This window comes from Protomyctophum bolini, assembly GCF_963924005.1.
Source record: "Protomyctophum bolini genome assembly, chromosome: 15".
NCBI classification, from domain to species: Eukaryota; Metazoa; Chordata; class Actinopteri; order Myctophiformes; family Myctophidae; genus Protomyctophum; species Protomyctophum bolini.
Genome location: NC_137876.1, coordinates 28,733,641 through 28,744,036, shown reverse-complemented (window position 1 = coordinate 28,744,036; position 10,396 = coordinate 28,733,641).

Genomic DNA, 10,396 nt, shown 5'->3' with positions numbered 1-10,396 from the left:
ATCATTTTTGAACATGGGCTATAGCTCCTACCGTACGGCATACTATAGCACGCCGTTTTTCATCATTTTTGAGGATTTGAAGAAATTTCAAAATTTCAAAAAACATGGGTTATAGCCCATCGTTTTTTGATTTTTTGAAAAAAATGTTATCCTCATTTTTCATCATTTTTGAACATGGGCTATAGCCCCTACCGTACGGCATACTATAGCACGCCATTTTTCATCATTTTTGAGGATTTGAAGAAATTTCAAAATTTAAAAAAACATGGGTTATAGCCCATCGTTTTTTGAATTTTTGAAAAAAATGTTATCCTCATTTTTCATCATTTTTGAACATGGGCTATAGCCCCTACCGTACGGCATACTATAGCACGCCGTTTTTCATCATTTTTGAGGATTTGAAGAAAATTCTAAATTTAAAAAAACATGGGTTATAGCCCATCGTTTTTTGAATTTTTGAAAAAAATGTTATCCTCATTTTTCATCATTTTTGAACATGGGCTATAGCCCCTACCGTACGGCATACTATAGCACGCCGTTTTTCATCATTTTTGAGGATTTGAAGAAAATTCTAAATTTAAAAAAACATGGGTTATAGCCCATCGTTTTTTGAATTTTTGAAAAAAATGTTATCCTCATTTTTCATCATTTTTGAACATGGGCTATAGCCCCTACCGTACGGCATACTATAGCACGCCGTTTTTCATCATTTTTGAGGATTTGAAGAAATTTCAAATTTTCAAAAAACATGTGTTATAGCCCATCGTTTTTTGAATTTTTGAAAAAAATGTTATCCTCATTTTTCATCATTTTTGAACATGGGCTATAGCCCCTACCGTACGGCATACTATAGCACGCCGTTTTTCATCATTTTTGAGGATTTGAAGAAAATTCTAATTTTAAAAAAACATGGGTTATAGCCCATCGTTTTTTGAATTTTTGAAAAAAATGTTATCCTCATTTTTCATCATTTTTGAACATGGGCTATAGCCCCTACCGTACGGCATACTATAGCACGCCGTTTTTCATCATTTTTGAGGATTTGAAGAAAATTCAAAATTTCAAAAAACATGGGTTATAGCCCATCGTTTTTTGAAATTTTGAAAAAAATGTTATCCTAATTTTTCATCATTTTTGAACATGGGCTATAGCCCCTACCGTACGGCATACTATAGCACGCCGTTTTTCATAATTTTTGAGGATTTGAAGAAAATGCAAAATTTCAAAAAACATGGGTTATAGCCCATCGTTTTTTGAATTTTTGAAAAAAATGTTATCCTCATTTTTCATCATTTTTGAACATGGGCTATAGCCCCTACCGTACGGCATACTATAGCACGCCGTTTTTCATCATTTTTGAGGATTTGAAGAAAATTCAAAATTTCAAAAAACATGGGTTATAGCCCATCGTTTTTTGAATTTTTGAAAAAAATGTTATCCTCATTTTTCATCATTTTTGAACATGGGCTATAGCCCCTACCGTACGGCATACTATAGCACGCCGTTTTTCATCATTTTTGAGGATTCGAAGAAATTTCAAAATTTCAAAAAACATGGGTTATAGCCCATCGTTTTTTGAATTTTTGAAAAAAATGTTATCCTCATTTTTCATCATTTTTGAACATGGGCTATAGCCCCTACCGTACGGCATACTATAGCACGCCGTTTTTCATCATTTTTGAGGATTTGAAGAAAATTCTAAATTTCAAAAAACATGGGTTATAGCCCATCGTTTTTTGAATTTTTGAAAAAAATGTTATCCTCATTTTTCATCATTTTTGAACTTGGGCTATAGCCCCTACCGTACGGCATACTATAGCACGCCGTTTTTCATCATTTTTGAGGATTTGAAGAAAATTCAAAATTTCAAAAAACATGGGTTATAGCCCATCGTTTTTTGAATTTTTGAAAAAAATGTTATCCTCATTTTTCATCATTTTTGAACATGGGCTATAGCCCCTACCGTACGGCATACTATAGCACGCCGTTTTTCATCATTTTTGAGGATTTGAAGAAAATTCAAAATTTCAAAAAACATGGGTTATAGCCCATTGTTTTTTGAATTTTTGAAAAAAATGTTATCCTCATTTTTCATCATTTTTGAACATGGGCTATAGCCCCTACCGTACGGCATACTATAGCACGCCGTTTTTCATCATTTTTGAGGATTTGAAGAAAATTCAAAATTTCAAAAAACATGGGTTATAGCCCATCGTTTTTTGATTTTTTGAAAAAAATGTTATCCTCATTTTTCATCATTTTTGAACATGGGCTATAGCCCCTACCGTACGGCATACTATAGCACGCCGTTTTTCATCATTTTTGAGGATTTGAAGAAAATTCTAAATTTCAAAAAACATGGGTTATAGCCCATCGTTTTTTGAATTTTTGAAAAAAATGTTATCCTCATTTTTCATCATTTTTGAACATGGGCTATAGCCCCTACCGTACGGCATACTATAGCACGCCGTTTTTCATCATTTTTGAGGATTTGAAGAAAATTCAAAATTAAAAAAAACATGGGTTATAGCCCATCGTTTTTTGAATTTTTGAAAAAAATGTTATCCTCATTTTTCATCATTTTTGAACATGGGCTATAGCCCCTACCGTACGGCATACTATAGCACGCCGTTTTTCATCATTTTTGAGGATTTGAAGAAAATTCAAAATTTCAAAAAACATGGGTTATAGCCCATCGTTTTTTGAATTTTTGAAAAAAATGTTATCCTCATTTTTCATCATTTTTGAACATGGGCTATAGCCCCTACCGTACGGCATACTATAGCACGCCGTTTTTCATCATTTTTGAGGATTTGAAGAAAATTCAAAATAAAAAAAAACATGGGTTATAGCCCATCGTTTTTTGAATTTTTGAAAAAAATGTTATCCTCATTTTTCATCATTTTTGAACATGGGCTATAGCCCCTACCGTACGGCATACTATAGCACGCCGTTTTTCATCATTTTTGAGGATTTGAAGAAAATTCAAAATTTCAAAAAACATGGGTTATAGCCCATTGTTTTTTGAATTTTTGAAAAAAATGTTATCCTCATTTTTCATCATTTTTGAACATGGGCTATAGCCCCTACCGTACGGCATACTATAGCACGCCGTTTTTCATCATTTTTGAGGATTTGAAGAAAATTCAAAATTTCAAAAAACATGGGTTATAGCCCATCGTTTTTTGAATTTTTGAAAAAAATGTTATCCTCATTTTTCATCATTTTTGAACATGGGCTATAGCCCCTACCGTACGGCATTTGTAAGTGTAAGGCTTAATTGGGTCGTCCACTCACAGTTAACAGTCTTTGTATTGAGTTTGTGCTTGAAATGTAGGCCTACTGTAATTCTGCAAACTGTTAATAAATATTTCTGTGTCTGTGTCTGTGCTTTGCTTTGCACACTGACTTTCAGAAGGACAACTTTAAAGCAGCACAGAAATTCCCAATGATTGTGTGCCTCAGTGGACCAACGGATAAGTCAAATGATATCCGTAGTATACCTAGTAGAAGTGTGCCGGTTCGAACCCCGACATACTCAAATCTTTACTGACACTTTGCATTCCACACTAACATCAACTAGCACAGAAAAGCTGTGTTGTAGTAACCAGCAGTTAGCTCAGTGTGATGAGTGGCTGTACTTAGTTGTGATCCACAGGTCCACGGTTCAAATCCCACATTATTCATGTGTCTCTGTGATGCTTTGCTTTGCACACTGACTTTCTTGAATAAAAAATAAAAACTCAAAAGCACCAGGAGACATCTGCTGAATGCCCCAAGGTGCCTTGGCTCAATGGTGTGGAGCGCTTGACCCAGTTGCCAGCTTCAGACAGTTGGCCGGTTCAAGTCCCATGTCATGACATCAAGGTGCTGGGAAGGACCATCGGGAGACGGTGCTCTCTCCCCCTGTTTCCTGAAAAGTAACGGTTGGGGGTTATGCCGTACGATATAGGCTATAGCCCATGTTCAAAAATGATGAAAAATGAGGATAACATTTTTTTCAAAAATTCAAAAAGCGATGGGCTATAACCCATGTTTTTTGAAATTTTGAATTTTCTTCAAATCCTCAAAAATGATGAAAAACGGCGTGCTATAGTATGCCGTACGGTAGGGGCTATAGCCCATGTTCAAAAATTATGAAAAATGAGGATAACATTTTTTTCAAAAATTCAAATAACGATGGGCTATAACCCATGTTTTTTGAAATTTTGAATTTTCTTCAAATCCTCAAAAATGATGAAAAACGGCGTGCTATAGTATGCCGTACGGTAGGGGCTATAGCCCATGTTCAAAAATGATGAAAAATGAGGATAACATTTTTTTCAAAAATTCAAAAAACGATGGGCTATAACCCATGTTTTTGAAATTTTGAATTTTCTTCAAATCCTCAAAAATGATGAAAAACGGCGTGCTATAGTATGCCGTACGGTAGGGGCTATAGCCCATGTTCAAAAATGATGAAAAATGAGGATAACATTTTTTTCAAAAATTCAAAAAACGATGGGCTATAACCCATGTTTTTTTTAATTTTGAATTTTCTTCAAATCCTCAAAAATGATGAAAAACGGCGTGCTATAGTATGCCGTACGGTAGGGGCTATAGCCCATGTTCAAAAATTATGAAAAATGAGGATAACATTTTTTTCAAAAATTCAAAAACAATGGGCTATAACCCATGTTTTTTTAAATTTTGAATTTTCTTCAAATCCTCAAAAATGATGAAAAACGGCGTGCTATAGTATGCCGTACGGTAGGGGCTATAGCCCATGTTCAAAAATGATGAAAAATGAGGATAACATTTTTTTCAAAAATTCAAAAAACGATGGGCTATAACCCATGTTTTTTGAAATTTTGAATTTTCTTCAAATCCTCAAAAATGATGAAAAACGGCGTGCTATAGTATGCCGTACGGTAGGGGCTTAAGCCCATGTTCAAAAATTATGAAAAATGAGGATAACATTTTTTTCAAAAATTCAAAAAACGATGGGCTATAACCCATGTTTTTTGAAATTTTGAATTTTCTTCAAATCCTCAAAAATGATGAAAAACGGCGTGCTATAGTATGCCGTACGGTAGGGGCTATAGCCCATGTTCAAAAATGATGAAAAATGAGGATAACATTTTTTTCAAAAATTCAAAAAACGATGGGCTATAACCCATGTTTTTTGAAATTTTGAATTTTCTTCAAATCCTCAAAAATGATGAAAAACGGCGTGCTATAGTATGCCGTACGGTAGGGGCTATAGCCCATGTTCAAAAATGATGAAAAATGAGGATAACATTTTTTTCAAAAATTCAAAAAACGATGGGCTATAACCCATGTTTTTTGTAATTTTGAATTTTCTTCAAATCCTCAAAAATGATGAAAAACGGCGTGCTATAGTATGCCGTACGGTAGGGGCTATAGCCCATGTTCAAAAATGATGAAAAATGAGGATAACATTTTTTTCAAAAATTCAAAAAACGATGGGCTATAACCCATGTTTTTTGAAATTTTGAATTTTCTTCAAATCCTCAAAAATGATGAAAAACGGCGTGCTATAGTATGCCGTACGGTAGGGGCTATAGCCCATGTTCAAAAATGATGAAAAATGAGGATAACATTTTTTTCAAAAATTCAAAAAACGATGGGCTATAACCCATGTTTTTTGAAATTTTGAATTTTCTTCAAATCCTCAAAAATGATGAAAAACGGCGTGCTATAGTATGCCGTACGGTAGGGGCTATAGCCCATGTTCAAAAATGATGAAAAATGAGGATAACATTTTTTTCAAAAATTCAAAAAACGATGGGCTATAACCCATGTTTTTTGAAATTTTGAATTTTCTTCAAATCCTCAAAAATGATGAAAAACGGCGTGCTATAGTATGCCGTACGGTAGGGGCTATAGCCCATGTTCAAAAATGATGAAAAATGAGGATAACATTTTTTTCAAAAATTCAAAAAACGATGGGCTATAACCCATGTTTTTTGAAATTTTGAATTTTCTTCAAATCCTCAAAAATGATGAAAAACGGCGTGCTATAGTATGCCGTACGGTAGGGGCTATAGCCCATGTTCAAAAATGATGAAAAATGAGGATAACATTTTTTTCAAAAATTCAAAAAACGATGGGCTATAACCCATGTTTTTTGAAATTTTGAATTTTCTTCAAATCCTCAAAAATGATGAAAAACGGCGTGCTATAGTATGCCGTACGGTAGGGGCTATAGCCCATGTTCAAAAACTATGAAAAATGAGGATAACATTTTTTTCAAAAATTCAAAAAACGATGGGCTATAACCCATGTTTTTTGAAATTTTGAATTTTCTTCAAATCCTCAAAAATGATGAAAAACGGCGTGCTATAGTATGCCGTACGGTAGGGGCTATAGCCCATGTTCAAAAATTATGAAAAATGAGGATAACATTTTTTTCAAAAATTCAAAAAACGATGGGCTATAACCCATGTTTTTTGAAATTTTGAATGTTCTTCAAATCCTCAAAAATGATGAAAAACGGCGTGCTATAGTATGCCGTACGGTAGGGGCTATAGCCCATGTTCAAAAATGATGAAAAATGAGGATAACATTTTTTTCAAAAATTCAAAAAACGATGGGCTATAACCCATGTTTTTTGAAATTTTGAATTTTCTTCAAATCCTCAAAAATGATGAAAAACGGCGTGCTATAGTATGCCGTACGGTAGGGGCTATAGCCCATGTTCAAAAATGATGAAAAATGAGGATAACATTTTTTTCAAAAATTCAAAAAACGATGGGCTATAACCCATGTTTTTTGAAATTTTGAATTTTCTTCAAATCCTCAAAAATGATGAAAAACGGCGTGCTATAGTATGCCGTACGGTAGAGGCTATAGCCCATGTTCAAAAATGATGAAAAATGAGGATAACATTTTTTTCAAAAATTCAAAAAACGATGGGCTATAACCCATGTTTTTTGAAATTTTGAATTTTCTTCAAATCCTCAAAAATGATGAAAAACGGCGTGCTATAGTATGCCGTACGGTAGGGGCTATAGCCCATGTTCAAAAATGATGAAAAATGAGGATAACATTTTTTTCAAAAATTCAAAAAACGATGGGCTATAACCCATGTTTTTTGAAATTTTGAATTTTCTTCAAATCCTCAAAAATGATGAAAAACGGCGTGCTATAGTATGCCGTACGGTAGGGGCTATAGCCCATGTTCAAAAATGATGAAAAATGAGGATAACATTTTTTTCAAAAATTCAAAAAACGATGGGCTATAACCCATGTTTTTTGAAATTTTGAATTTTCTTCAAATCCTCAAAAATGATGAAAAACGGCGTGCTATAGTATGCCGTACGGTAGGGGCTATAGCCCATGTTCAAAAATGATGAAAAATGAGGATAACATTTTTTTCAAAAATTAAAAAAACGATGGGCTATAACCCATGTTTTTTGAAATTTTGAATTTTCTTCAAATCCTCAAAAATGATGAAAAACGGCGTGCTATAGTATGCCGTACGGTAGGGGCTATAGCCCATGTTCAAAAATGATGAAAAATGAGGATAACATTTTTTTCAAAAATTCAAAAAACGATGGGCTATAACCCATGTTTTTTGAAATTTTGAATGTTCTTCAAATCCTCAAAAATGATGAAAAACGGCGTGCTATAGTATGCCGTACGGTAGGGGCTATAGCCCATGTTCAAAAATGTTGAAAAATGAGGATAACATTTTTTTCAAAAATTCAAAAAACGATGGGCTATAACCCATGTTTTTTGAAATTTTGAATTTTCTTCAAATCCTCAAAAATGATGAAAAACGGCGTGCTATAGTATGCCGTACGGTAGGGGCTATAGCCCATGTTCAAAAATGATGAAAAATGAGGATAACATTTTTTTCAAAAATTCAAAAAACGATGGGCTATAACACATGTTTTTTGAAATTTTGAAATTTCTTCAAATCCTCAAAAATGATGAAAAACGGCGTGCTATAGTATGCCGTACGGTAGGGGCTATAGCCCATGTTCAAAAATGATGAAAAATGAGGATAACATTTTTTTCAAAAATTCAAAAAACGATGGGCTATAACCCATGTTTTTTGAAATTTTGAATTTTCTTCAAATCCTCAAAAATGATGAAAAACGGCGTGCTATAGTATGCCGTACGGTAGGGGCTATAGCCCATGTTCAAAAATGATGAAAAATGAGGATAACATTTTTTTCAAAAATTCAAAAAACGATGGGTTATAACCCATGTTTTTTTTTATTTTGAATTTTCTTCAAATCCTCAAAAATGATGAAAAACGGCGTGCTATAGTATGCCGTACGGTAGGGGCTATAGCCCATGTTCAAAAATGATGAAAAATGAGGATAACATTTTTTTCAAAAATTCAAAAACAATGGGCTATAACCCATGTTTTTTGAAATTTTGAATTTTCTTCAAATCCTCAAAAATGATGAAAAACGGCGTGCTATAGTATGCCGTACGGTAGGGGCTATAGCCCATGTTCAAAAATGATGAAAAATGAGGATAACATTTTTTTCAAAATTCAAAAAACGATGGGCTATAACCCATGTTTTTTGAAATTTTGAATTTTCTTCAAATCCTCAAAAATGATGAAAAACGGCGTGCTATAGTATGCCGTACGGTAGGGGCTTAAGCCCATGTTCAAAAATTATGAAAAATGAGGATAACATTTTTTTCAAAAATTCAAAAAACGATGGGCTATAACCCATGTTTTTTGAAATTTTGAATTTTCTTCAAATCCTCAAAAATGATGAAAAACGGCGTGCTATAGTATGCCGTACGGTAGGGGCTATAGCCCATGTTCAAAAATGATGAAAAATGAGGATAACATTTTTTTCAAAAATTCAAAAAACGATGGGCTATAACCCATGTTTTTTGAAATTTTGAATTTTCTTCAAATCCTCAAAAATGATGAAAAACGGCGTGCTATAGTATGCCGTACGGTAGGGGCTATAGCCCATGTTCAAAAATGATGAAAAATGAGGATAACATTTTTTTCAAAAATTAAAAAAACAATGGGCTATAACCCATGTTTTTTGAAATTTCTTCAAATCCTCAAAAATGATGAAAAACGGCGTGCTATAGTATGCCGTACGGTAGGGGCTATAGCCCATGTTCAAAAATGATGAAAAATGAGGATAACATTTTTTTCAAAAATTCAAAAACGATGGGCTATAACCCATGTTTTTTGAAATTTTGAATTTTCTTCAAATCCTCAAAAATGATGAAAAACGGCGTGCTATAGTATGCCGTACGGTAGGGGCTATAGCCCATGTTCAAAAATGATGAAAAATGAGGATAACATTTTTTTCAAAAATTCAAAAAACGATGGGCTATAACCCATGTTCTTTTTAATTTTGAATTTTCTTCAAATCCTCAAAAATGATGAAAAACGGCGTGCTATAGTATGCCGTACGGTAGGGGCTATAGCCCATGTTCAAAAATGATGAAAAATGAGGATAACATTTTTTTCAAAAATTCAAAAAACGATGGGCTATAACCCATGTTTTTTGAAATTTTGAATTTTCTTCAAATCCTCAAAAATGATGAAAAACGGCGTGCTATAGTATGCCGTACGGTAGGGGCTATAGCCCATGTTCAAAAATGATGAAAAATGAGGATAACATTTTTTTCAAAAATTCAAAAAACGATGGGCTATAACCCATGTTTTTTGAAATTTTGAATTTTCTTCAAATCCTCAAAAATGATGAAAAACGGCGTGCTATAGTATGCCGTACGGTAGGGGCTATAGCCCATGTTCAAAAATGATGAAAAATGAGGATAACATTTTTTTCAAAAATTCAAAAAACGATGGGCTATAACCCATGTTTTTTTTAATTTTGAATTTTCTTCAAATCCTCAAAAATGATGAAAAACGGCGTGCTATAGTATGCCGTACGGTAGGGGCTATAGCCCATGTTCAAAAATGATGAAAAATGAGGATAACATTTTTTTCAAAAATTCAAAAACAATGGGCTATAACCCATGTTTTTTGAAATTTTGAATTTTCTTCAAATCCTCAAAAATGATGAAAAACGGCGTGCTATAGTATGCCGTACGGTAGGGGCTATAGCCCATGTTCAAAAATGATGAAAAATGAGGATAACATTTTTTTCAAAAATTCAAAAAACGATGGGCTATAACCCATGTTTTTTGAAATTTTGAATTTTCTTCAAATCCTCAAAAATGATGAAAAACGGCGTGCTATAGTATGCCGTACGGTAGGGGCTTAAGCCCATGTTCAAAAATTATGAAAAATGAGGATAACATTTTTTTCAAAAATTCAAAAAACGATGGGCTATAACCCATGTTTTTTGAAATTTTGAATTTTCTTCAAATCCTCAAAAATGATGAAAAACGGCGTGCTATAGTATGCCGTACGGTAGGGGCTATAGCCCATGTTCAA